General features: G+C 49.5%; 1 pseudogene; it reads right to left on the bottom strand.

Annotated features, from left to right (window-relative positions):
- Nucleotides 1–347: 347 nt before the first annotated feature.
- LOC113220228 lies at nt 348–3,390 on the bottom strand (annotated as a pseudogene).
- Between the last annotated feature and the right edge of the window lie 7,319 nt (nt 3,391–10,709).

Consider the following 10,709-nt stretch of genomic DNA (forward strand, 5'->3'; position numbering starts at 1 on the left):
GTTCTTGCACATCCTCTCTGGGGTGGGTTTTCCTTGTCCTTTGGGACAGTTTTTCTCTCTTCACAAGTCTGAGACAATCTAGAGAACAAAAATCATTTCTGCCTTTTCCTCTCAATATCAGCATCCCATTGGCAGACCATCAATGTGTCTCCGAGGAATGAAAACTCCGGCTGGAGGAACAGTTTTAATGACCTAGCTTTAATGACATTACGTTGTATTGTCCATTGATTTTAATGTCCTAAAATTTTAATAACCCTAAGGGGTCATCATTTTAGATGAAACTATACCAGGAGATTCCTCTATGACCAAGAGCATCCAGCTGCTCCCTGAGCGACTCTACCCCCTACCTCAGGCTGTCCTCGGAGATGAGATGACCCGGGGGCTGATACTCACTAGACCCTCCAATAGACATGGCCACAGTGGGTATCCTGGGACATCCCCAGACAGTTCTAAAATGCCAGGACTAGGAAAAGACAGGAGGGTGGTTGAGGACACAACACCCTGTAAACTTTTCACGGGAGGACCTCAACCTAAAGATATTTTGGTAATATGTACACTTAGGAAAGATGAAGAGAGGCACAAAGATTTATTTTTACAGTAGAGTGTCAGATGATTTATTCTCCACTTTCCTCTCATGTAAAATGCTTGGAAACAGAAAAATATTTTGGCCAAGGTAGCTCATGCCTGTATTCCCAGCACTTTAGGAGGCCGAGGCGGGTGATCAATTATGGTCAGGAGTTCAAAACCAACCTAGCCAACATGGCAAAACGCTATCTCTACTAAAAATACAAAAATTAGCTGGACGTGGTGGTGGGCGCCTATAAGCCCAGCTACTTGGGAGGCTGAGGCAGGAGAATCGCTTGAACCCGGGAGTCAGAGGTTGCAGTGATCTGAGACTGCGCCATTGCACTCCAGCCTGGGTGACAGGGCGAGACTCCATCTCAAAAAAAAGTGCAGGATTTGAGATTTTCACCTCTGCAGTTGGGTGGATCGAGGAGCTGTTTACAGAGAATCACAAGAATATGGATGAGCAAGTTAGGGCACTAATAAAGCACTCTGTTTTGGCCCACGGAAAATTTGAGATGCTTCCCTGTGTCCAACTGGGGCTTTGGGAAAGGTGAGGGCTGGGCATCTGACTGGGATGGATGTCTCTGGCAGGCAGCAGAGCATGTGGATAGTTTGTGAAGCCCAGAAGGGCATGAGATTTCCTGTTGCAGTGCCCACTGCAAATGGAAGGGCATTTGGCCTAAGCCCAGACATATACAAGTTGGGCAGAGAAGGGGGTGGGTCCCTGGTACCCACAGAGGAGCAGCTATAGTGGTACAGGAAAACCAAGGGTGTGGAGTCACATGATGCAGGAAGCTCAGAGGAGATGAGGAAAGAGGTTTTAAAGACGATCAGGGCTGGGGACAGTGGTTCATGCCTGTAAACCCAACACTTTGAGAGGCTGAGACGAGAGGATAGCTTGAGGCCAGGAGTTTGAGATCAGCCTGGGCAATATAGTTAGACCTCATTTCTATAAATAAATGAATACGATTGGTACTTGGCATTTCAGGCGAGGAACAGTAAACACATGAAAGCTCTGAGGCAGGAAAGGGAAGTGATTAGTTCTCGCTCCTGGTTCCTTTATCAGACCTTAAAGAGATGCAGAGACATTTCAGGTACTCCTTGGCCGAGCTCCTTCAGGGAAGGCCTAAGTTCGCTTCTACTTCCCATCTATTATTATTATTATTATTTTTTTTTTTTGGAGACAGAGTCTCACTCTGTCGCCCAGGCTGGAGCGCATGCAATGGCACCATCTCAGCTCACTGTAACCTCCTCCTCCCGGGTTCAAACGATTCTCCTGCGTCAGCCTTCCCAGTAGCTGGGACCACAGGTACGCGCGACCACGATCGGCTAAGTTTTTGTATTTTTAGCAGAGATGGGGTTTCATCTTGTTGGCCAGGCTGGTTTCGAAATCCTGGCCTCAAGTGATCCACCTGCCTCGGCCCCACAAAGTGCTGGGATTACAGGCGCGAGCCACCGCGCCCGGCCCTACTTCACTCCTAACGCCCACCATACGTGCTTCCAAATGTTTGCTGAATGACAAGGTGAATGAGTGACTACGTGACTTCGGGCAGCAGGCAATCCTATTCCTTGGACCTCAGTTTCACTTTTGGTAAAGCAAGCCTGTCTCTCCCTCTCTGGCCTAAAAGCCTGAGTTCTGGGCTTGAGAGAAGCTTGTCCTGTAGAGCAGACTCCAGGTGGACGTTGAGCTGGGTCTTCTAGGAGGCCAGGATCCGGCCAGCTCTTGGCTCCGGTCCTCTCGCGAGACCCCGCACGCCCAGTCTCAGCGGCGCCCGAGGAGCTAGCGCTGGGAGGCGGCGGCCCGAGGTGAGACTGGGCGACGGGCGACGGGATCCCCGGACCGGGCGGGGGTCTCTGCGCCGGGCGTGGCGGCTCCCAGCTGGGCTCCTCAGGGTCCGGGGTCAGGATCCCGGGTCCGTGCGCCTGGGCTTTGTCTCCCCGTCGGGTGGCACCGAGGGCTTCGCGTCTGCTGCCAACCTCCCTGTTACCTAAGGCCCCGCCCTCTCTGCACAGCTCGCTCCCCATTGGCCGGGGGGCGGGCCCTGGGCGCCCTGCTCTGCTGGGGGCGGGGCGGCGGGCGGCGGGCGGGGCCCTCTACACCTGCGTGGTGTGTATCCCGGCCTCAGCCCAGCGCCAGCTGCAGCTCCTTGATCCGAGCCGGATCCTGAGCGGGGAACACGGGCTGAAGCGGCGGCGGCCCCGCCCCGGGGCTCCCTTGTTGAGGCTGCCGCGTCTCTGTGGGCTGCTCAGCTGCGCTCTAGCCGGCCCAGGCGCCCCCGCCAGGAGCTAGCGCTGGGAGGAGGCGGCCCGAGGTGAGACTGGGCGACGGGCGACGGGGTCTCCGGACCGGGCGGGGTTCTCTGCGCCGGGCGTGACGGCTCCGAGCTGGGCTCCGCAGGGTCCGGGGTCAGGATCCCGGGTCCGTGCGCCTGGGCTTTGTCTCCGCCTCGGGTGGCACCGGGGGCTTCGCGTCTGCTGCGATACCGCCTGGGCCAGCGCGGGGGTCCCGGGCGCCCTGCGGGTGCGGGCCGGTCCGCACTGCTCCCCGGCTCCCCGCGTCTGCCGCGGAGGGGACTGCATGGACCCGGGCGCTGGCTTCTGCCCGGTCCTCCGCGGCCTGGCTGGTCCCCGCGTGCGGCAGAGTGGGCCCTGCATGGACCCACTCATGGAACGGGGTCCGGGTCACCGCGTGTGGAGACTCCAACGCCCTCCCCGCCCTCCCTCACAGTGAGGCTGCTTCGCCAGACTCACCGGGGGGACTACGCGGACCCTCAGACGAGGGAGTCTGTGACTCTGGGTGGGGGCTCTTTCCTGGCCCCGCATGATGGCTTCCTGAGTGTTTTGTCACTTATCTAGGTGGCTGCGTGGACCCGCGCGCGTGGGTCCTGGCTGCCCTGCTAGTGGGACTGTGCGCCGCCCCGTGACTCGTCTGGGTCGACCCCGCCTGGGACGCGCGTGTAGTGGGGGTCTGTGCGCGGGGTGCGCGGTTGCTGGGGGCGCACTGCCCCCGTGGGGTGATTTATCCTCTCACTTGCTGGGCGGGAGAAAGCGAAAGGCGCGGCCCGGAGCTGTCACGCAGCGGCCTCACCGACCTCTGCCCAGGCCGGCGGGTCCGGGGGGGAGGGGTTGTCACCGCGCGTCCCACCGCCGCGCTTCCTGCTCTGGCTTTGGGCTGGACTCTGATTGGTGGGAGCAGGGCTCTTCTGCCTGGCGCTTCTTGATTTCTTCCGTTACTAATGGGAAGGAAAAAAAAATCCGGAAAGTCAGATTGAACTTTGTACCTCTCAGCGCCTGGAGAGTGGAAGAAACTCTCCCAAGAATTTGGCGCGCTGAAAATGCGTTTCAAGCAGGAGCATCCACACCCACGGAATGAGGCCAAGGCGGTTACAGTTAGAGGTCAGATTTATGAGGGGGGAGCCAGGGTGAGGTCCATAGGTGGGGAGACTCCGACCTCAGCTTGATGGGGAGACCTGATGCTGCCCCTCAGACGCGTATTTCTCAGCCACCAGAGAAAGTGGAATCACTCCTTAGTGAATGCTTTCATCAAACCTTTGAAAAACCTGTAATGTCCCAGGAAGCATAATCGAATTGGAAAGTTTTCCCCTTTTAAGAGTGTTAAACGTCCCGGAGACAAACAGCAGAAGGCTCAAGGAGTCCAAATACTCAACCTGAAGTTCTTTCTGAACAACAGATGGTGTATAAGTAACAGGCATACGAGACAAAACTGAACTAATCACTGCAGCTGTGGCTCCTAGCCCTGTAGCATGTCATGCAGGCCCTTTTGCCTTCTCTGCCCTCCGCTGTCCCAGACCCCAAGGCTACAGCCCACCTCCAGTCATCAGCTCCTGCTGACCCATTGCTATGAACTCTGGTTCGGTGGCTCCCTTCTCTCTGAAGTTTTGCTTGTTCTCCTGAAGTCCTGGTCTTTAAGAGCTTATGATCTGCAGGGACAGATTGGCTTTGGGCAGTACATAGTTAACTGCAGCACAGCTTGAAAAATACTCTGATAGAGGTGGGCAGGCAGTTTGTACATGCGGGTAAGTGCGAGGTCCTTTTTCAATACCATGAATCCAAGTATTCATGCTATTTAAAATCTGCAATTCTTTGACTCTCCAGAGGGTTTTTAGATTAATTTTTTTTTCTATTACTTCCTAGTGTTTGTTGCATAGTTCAGAGTACTTGATGAAAACTTACCAGGTAGGCTGGGTGCGGTGGCTCACACCTGTAATCCCAGGACTTTGGGAGGTCTAGGCAGGTGGATCACTTGAGGTCAGGAGTTCAAGACCAACCTGGCCAACATGTCTCTACTAAAAATAGAAAAATTAGTTGGGCGTGGTGGTGGGCTCCTGTAATCGCAGCTACTCAGGAGACTGAGGCAGGAGAATAGCTTGAACCCAGGAGGCAGAGGTTGCAGTGAGTGAAATGGCTCCACTGCACTCCAGCCTGGGCCATAGAGTGAGACTTCCTCTCAAAACAAAAACAGAAACAATGTACTGGGCCTACCTCCGGCTCTGGAATTTTCCTGGAAGGTCTTCTCTTCTGGGCTTCATTTTTCTCACTTTTGAGGATCGTAAACGACATAATTTCCAAGAACTTTTGCCCTACACCTTTAATTCTTTCAAGCAAATATAGCAGAGAAAAATTCTCTTCCCCGCAATGGTGTAAGGGAGTCTCTCACAGAAGGGGACACTTGGGTATGGAGAAGACACTGGGTGTATATGTGTATATATATATATATATATTTATTCATTTATTTATTTTTTATTTTTTTATTTTTATTTTTTTGGAGTCAGAGTTTTGCTCTGTTGCCCAGGCTGGAGCGCAGTGGCAGGATCTCCGCTCACTGCAAGCTCCGCCTCCTGGGTTCACTCCATTCTCCTACCTCAGCCTTCCAAACAGCTGGGACTATAGGCGCCTGCCACCATGCCCGGCTAATTTTTTGTATTTTTAGTAGAAACAGGATTTCACTGTGTTAGCCAGGATGGTCTCCATCTCCTGACTTCGTGATCTGCCCGCCTCGGCCATCCACAGTGCTGGGGATTACAGGTGTGACCCACTGTGCCTGGCCGACAGAGGATATATTGTTGAGCTCTACATTTCAGAGTTCTTTTCTCTTGCCCTGGCCTGGGTCCCAAACAGGGAACTTAATTCACTCTATCACTGAAGTATACTCTTGCTTTGTTGCCATTGGTATGTTGTCCTAGAGATTTGCTGTGGCTGCCAGGAGTGTTTCATAGTTAAGAACTGATGCAACCTCTCTTTTGTCAGTTTATGAGTCCATAAACCATCTTGTTTCCTTTAGTATTATCTCCCTGGAACTGGAAGGTCAGAGATGAAGTTTTCTTAGATTCTAAGTCTCAGTCTTTGGTATCTACCTTTTTTCTGTCTCCCATGTCACCTGCTATTTTTTTTTCCCACCTGTTTTTCATTTTAATGTTTTTATTGGATAGGTGTCTATTATTGCAGGCTACCTCAAAACATTTTTGGATGTTGACAGGATATAAGTATGAATAATATGTAAAAGATAACTTATTCTAGTTCTTTTGAGCAGAGGATTTGGTTTTGATATGTGGCCCTATTAAAGCTTTTGTTAAGTCCAAGTACTTTGTGAACTTCAGTTCCCTTACCTGTAAAATGGAGTTAGTTGTTAGTAATACCTGTTCTGCCTAACTCAGGAGATTGTTTTGACGATCAAATGAAATCATGAATGTAATGGAATTTTGTAAATTTTAAATGAAATACTGTATTGCCTAAGATTTTTTTTAAATGCCGTATTAAGAATGGAATGAATATGGGTTTTCCTTTGAAATCCCAAATGTTTAATGTACAGAGAAGTTTTAATGTGTCTGTTGGGGAGGTTCATTAGGATTGTTTTCTATCTTTAATTGGCCAGTACTGTTTTATATTTTAGCATTTTGGGGGGCCATCAAAATTTGTGTTTCAGTTATCATTAATATTTTACAAAGTTATAGAATGTGCATGATTTAGTCTTTAACAATCTCTTCAATTATTTACATTCCCATGTAAAAAATGAAGTAATGAAGGTCCATGTAAATAACATTCCCATGCTTTAATGAAGCATAATTTCTTGACATTGCAGTTTCTAAGTGCCCTGTCTTGAGGTTGGGAAAGCTACAGTTAAAGGGCAGTCAGAGGTCAAGGTCAGCAAAGCATCACCTTTGACATTTGAAATCTAGCAGCAGGTATCACAGTGAATCCCATTCCAGCATCCAGAAAGTTTCTCCGCCCTGCCTCTCCTGCAGCCACCTCAGAATCTGTGTCTTCAGTGTTGGTCCTGCTTTCCTGTCTCTCCTCTGTCTTTTCTTTCTCTTCACCAACTTCTACCGAGTGCCTCTGATGTCCCAGATGGTGGCAGTGGGAGTACAAAGGCTAATAACCCGGCCCTGGTCCTCAGAGAATTTATATTTTCTGTGCAGATATTAAGTTATGCTGTCATTTATAGTGTTGACAAACATTGATACACATTTCCTGTGAAGTGTAGAAGCACCGTCGTAGAAGCAGAGATGCAGAGGCAGCACTGGTGACTCACACATGGAGAGCTAGAGTTCTTGGTCTAGTGGGATAAACTGACCTGGACATCATTTCAGTGCAGCGGAGTGAGTGCTGGGATGGGCTCCCTCGGGGCATCTGGGGCTGGGTTTGTCTGGTGTTTAGTCTCCTGCGTGGTACTTAGAGTTTATCAGTAAGATGAGCATTGGGAGGTTTCTAAGTGAAAGGAAAGGCAATCACTTACCTGAAACCTGAAATTTGTAGGTGTTCTGGGCCATTTGTAATTCACTGAATCTGTTTTGTCAGAGCAAGTCTATCATCTCTTTTGGATGGAGTGTGGCCAGCCCTGCCTTGCAATGTGAGGAAATCGGGAAACGCTTGTCAGGTGACAACAGCCTGCCAGACACTCTTCTAGGGGTTTCCACGTAAATCACTGTATTCATTTCTGTTGCTGCTTTACCACATTTCCACGTATTTCATGGCTTAAAACAATTGAAATTGAATCATCTCACAGTTCTATGGGGCAGAAGTCTGACGTGGGTGTCACTGGGCAAAACTCACCATGTGGTCTGGGCTGCATTCCTCATTGCAGAATTGCTTCCAAGTGCTTTTGGCCAAATATAGTTCCTTGTGGTTGCAGGACTGAGGTGTCTGTTCCCTTGCTGGCCATCTGTTGGGGGCTGCCCTCAGCTCCTGAGGCCTCTATCTGGTCTTTGCACATGATCCCATCAGCTCAGGACTAGCTGGGTCAGGGACCTGGTCAGGCTCTTCAGTTCCCCTGTGTGCATTTCTCTTCTTCTACTTGGAGAAAGTTCTATGCCCTATTTTAAAATATTTTTTTGAGATGGAGTCTCGCACTGTTGGCCAGGCTGGAGTGCAGTGGCGTGATCTCAGCTCGCTGCAACCTCTACCTCTCGGGTTCAAGTGATTCTCCTGCTTCAGCCTCCTGAGTGGCTGAGACTACAGGTGCCCGCCATGATCCCCGACTACTTTTTGTATTTTTAGTAGAGATGGGGTTTCACCATTTTAACCAGGGTGGTCTCCATCTCTTGATCTCGTGATCCGCCTGCCTTAGCCTCTCAAAGTGCGGAGACTACAGGCGTGAGCCACCTCGCCTGGACAGTTCTATGCTTTTAGAGGCTCATGGGATTAGATTGGACCTCCCTGGATAGCCCAGGATACTTCTCCTAAGGCCTGTGGCAAAGCCCTTTTGCTGCGTGACATAGTCATAGGTCTCGGGGGTTTGAATCTCCCACCACAGTTACCAATCCACTTACTACAGCAGCCTGGGAGGTGCTTTTCATTGCCTCACCTTTTTTTTTTTTTTTTTTTTTGAGATGGAGTCTCATTCTGTTGCCCGGGCTGGAGTGCAGTGGTGCGATCTTGGCTCGCCACAACTTCCACCTCCCAGGTTCAAGCAGTTCTCCTGCCTCAGCCTCCTGAGTAGCTCGGACTACAGGCACGTGCCCCCAAGCCCGGCTAATTTTTGTATTTTTAGTACAGACGGGGTTTCAGTATGTTGACCAGACTGGTCACAAACTCCTGACCTCGTGATCCACCCACCTTGGCCTCCCAAAGTGATAGGATTACAGGCATGAGCCACCGCACCCAGCCATGAAGATCCTTCTTAAATGAAAAAACCATTCCTCTGACTTGATGTGAGGCTGTTGGTGAGATTGATAGCAGTGGAGACAGGTCTGTCAGAAATGGAGCTAAACTTTGTGTTTTGGAGTATTTTGATGGCCTGCCCTGATTGTGTAAGTTTTGCTAAGAAGTCATTAGAGTAATTCCTCTACTGGAAGAAACACCCATATGGGGAATTTGGGACCTTGCCTTTTCAAGTTGTACACAAAGGACTCTCCATGGGTGAAAAGTACATGATTCCAGGTCCATTTCTAGAATGGAAACAACTGCATCAACACAACAGCGATTCACATTCCTGAGTTTGAGAGAATCCGATTGTTTCAAGGCTGAAGCCAAAAGCCCAATAAACAATGTTTGTACCTTTTTTCATAGTTAGGAATTAGGTGCATCCCGTGGTCAAGAAAATAACTGATGGTGGTCACCAAGTAGTTTAAAACCAAGCAGGACCTCATTTTATCATGTGGGTGTTTCTGATTTTTTAAATGAAGTTTTTATTTTCCTGTGCAATAAATGACAAGCTCTGACTTGAAATACATTTCCTTTAATAAACCAGAATCTAGGGCCGTGCGCGGTCGCTCACACCTGTAATCCCAGACTTTGGGAGGCTGAGGAGGGCAGATCATGAGGTCAGGAGATTGAGACCAACCTGGCTATAGTGAAACCCTGCCTCTAGTAAAAATACAAAAAATCAGCCAGGCATGGTGGCAGGCGCCTGTAGTCCCAGCTACTCGGGAGGCTGAGGCAGGAGAAGAGCGTGAACCCGGGAGGCAGAGCTTGCAGTGAGCCAAGATCACGCCACTGCACTACAGCCTGGACGACAAAGCAAGACTGTCTCAAAAAAAAAAAAAAAAAGAAAGAAAAAATAAAGAAATCAGAATCTATAATCCTAAGGTTCTTAACCCAGCTCTCAGAAATTTATGACGTCCCCAAAATCCTGTGCAACAGTTCTGTGTATATGCGTCCATGTGTTTATCAGGAGATGATTTATAGCTCTCCATACATTTTCAAAGTGGTTGGATTCCAAAAAATTTTAGAATACGCCACTTGGGCCTGGTGTGGTGGCTCACACCTGTAATCCCAGCACTTAGGGAGGCTGGGGCAGTAGGATCCACTGAGGTCAGGAGTTTAAGACCAGCAACATAGCGAGACCTCCAGCTGTACCAAAAAAAAAAAAAAAAAAAAAAAAATACTGGACGTGGTGGTGCACACAGCTGTGGTTCTAGCTGCTCGGGAGGTTGATCACCTGATCCCAATAATTTGAGACTGTAGTAAGTTAGAATTGCACCACGGCACTCCAGCCTGGGCAACAGAGAAAGACCCTCTCTCAAACAAAAACTAAAAACTGTATCATTTAGTATACTATTGTTGTTGGTCAAGTATCAGATTTTGTTTAAAAATTAAATACTCTTTTTTTTTTTTTTTTTGAGACGGAGTCTCGCTCTGTCACCCAGGCTGGAGTGCAGTGGCGTGGTCTCAGCTCGCCACAAGCTCTGCCTCCTGGGTTCACACCATTCTCCTGCCTCAGCCTCCTAAGTAGCTGGGACTACAGGTGCTCGCCACCACGCCTGGCTAATATTTTGTATTTTTAGTAGAGATGGGGTTTCATCGTGTTAGCCAGGATGGTCTTGATCTCCTGACCTTGTGATCTGCCCACCTTGGCTTCCCAAAGTGCTGGGATTACAGGTAAATACTCATTTTTAGCAAAGTTGTACAGGCATACAGCTCTAAGAGTCAGAAATTAACAAGACTTAGGACAAAACCCAGCAATCCCCTACCTTACCCTTCTCTACTCTGATCCCTGCTCCTTGGAGGTTACTGTGTTTATGTTTTAGCTTGTTCTTCTACATTGTGTGAAAGACAGGGAGATGTCCTACTGTGGAAGACAAGGATTCTGGTTGCTTACCCTTCCCGCTCCTCCTGTTGCCCATGTTTTTCTCCCCCATCCTCTCAGTATAATTATTGTGATAGTGAGGCCTGGCATGGTGGCT

This window comes from Piliocolobus tephrosceles, chromosome X, assembly GCF_002776525.5.
Source record: "Piliocolobus tephrosceles isolate RC106 chromosome X, ASM277652v3, whole genome shotgun sequence".
In the NCBI taxonomy this organism is placed as follows: Eukaryota; Metazoa; Chordata; class Mammalia; order Primates; family Cercopithecidae; genus Piliocolobus; species Piliocolobus tephrosceles.